This window comes from Pygoscelis adeliae, unplaced genomic scaffold, assembly GCF_000699105.1.
Source record: "Pygoscelis adeliae isolate BGI_AS28 unplaced genomic scaffold, ASM69910v1 Scaffold85, whole genome shotgun sequence".
Lineage (NCBI taxonomy): Eukaryota > Metazoa > Chordata > Aves > Sphenisciformes > Spheniscidae > Pygoscelis > Pygoscelis adeliae.
In genome coordinates this window covers 6,505,920-6,507,760 of record NW_008824900.1, presented here as the reverse complement: position 1 = coordinate 6,507,760, position 1,841 = coordinate 6,505,920, and positions in this window count along the sequence as shown.

The window sequence follows — 1,841 nt, the reverse complement described above, 5'->3', positions numbered from 1 at the left end:
TTATCTTTTGGCAATAAGCTTCTTATGGGAAAAAAAGGTTTGCTTTGCCGCAAGAATTAAGTAACTCGCCACAGAACCACTCTATGGATGGAACAGGAACTGATCATCAATTGTCATTACAAACTACTGAACTTTTTTTTTTAATGGATTACTGATACCCATAACAAGATGTGACAAACATATATTAGAATATCATGTGGAAATATTGCTATCACTGAAGAGCAAGTATTTAACATCAATGAAACCTATTTCTGTCTCTTTAAAGATGTTATATAATTCTCTGCAGTCTGCATATGTAAAATTGGGTTTGCATTCGCTTAAGCAAGAAACAGAGTCTCACTACTTTAAAACCCTTCTGGTATCTTGAACTGACAAATTTTTGATGAAACTGTCAAATGCTCATTAACAGCACTGGCTTGTTAAGCAAAGCAAAACATAACACCACTCAAGGCCTTGATACACAGCAGCATTACACCCTGAGTGAACCATGGCGGCAGGGGCAAGACTAGATGTAGATACGAGCATTGTCACTAAGACAACTCTTAATCTTGCTGGTAGCTGCAATCCATTAAGGCAAAGGTGAAGGTAAAATGACAACTTAGCCTAATACCATCATGTCGCTCATGATCAAAAGATACTGAGCCACCAAAAAGTGGACCCTCACCCTGCTCTGTCACTAACCCCCCTCCTTGAGGGGCTAAGCTACCTGCATGTCAAGGAGCAAGCCCAGCCTGGATGATACGGATTTGCCGCACAACTTTGGCCCAGACTTCTGAGGAAACTGTTAAATTGCAAGACAGAGCTGTGTCTGTAGAAAGAGAAGAAAAGTAAAATTACAAATAGAGGTAGGGTTGTTGAGAACAGGACTATTAGTAGCACAAGGAGTCAAGGGGAAAAATATCAATGTGGAGAGTTATAGAATCCTGAAGTGAATAAAACCCAGTTATCTTCAGAGGGTTGCCAGTGCCACCCACATGAACAGACCCAGTGAATGATTATCATTGATAATAAAATGGAGGTCGCAGTGGAGGCCCACCCTTTTCTTGATGCTTGTTTGGCCAGCAGATTATCAGGGGGTGGGGACCACACTAACGCATAATCCAGTGGCTTGTTAGAAGCTTGCTCTTTTTTGTTAGCCAGTAATTGCTTTATATTTTTAAGCAGTATATATCTTACTTCGGGAATTTCTTTATACACAGCTAATGATGCCCAAAGCGACCCAGAGAAGGACAGTACAGAGAGGTCAGACGCTTCTGCTACAATAAGCAAACAGCAGATTTCTGAACAGTACTGACACTTAACTGCTGTCCTCAGCCTTAGGCCTATACACTGCCTTCAAGGGAACAGGCTCCTAAAAATGGTTAAAGCTGTCCGTCTCTGGCAACCTACCAAGATTTTTTTGTGTGTGTGTGAAAAAAGTTCTAAGTGAAAGCTTGAATTCTGCGCAAAGTGTCAAAAATTATTCCCTATAGGAGTTCAGCTCAACGCCGTGGCAATTTCCTCATTGCCTGCTGCATGCCAGAGCGGTGAGCACACCTGCTCAGGTACCTGCAGGGAGGCCAGGCCCCTCCACAGGACTTCCCGGAGAACCCTCCGGGGCCGACTCCTCCCCGCAGGCCAGGGCTCAGGTGTGACCGGACCGAGACCCCCCCTCTCGTTGTAAGGTGTGTGTGGGGTCCCAGTGTAAGGGGGAACAGGGGCGCTCCTCAGCGGTCCCGCCGGGGAGGGCCCCGGGTGTCCCTGAGCGGGGCCTCGCTCATCCCCTCAGGTGCCGCCCTCATCCCCTCAGGGCGGCCGCAGGCACCCTACAGCTGGGCGCGGGCACTCCCGCAGCCCCGCTA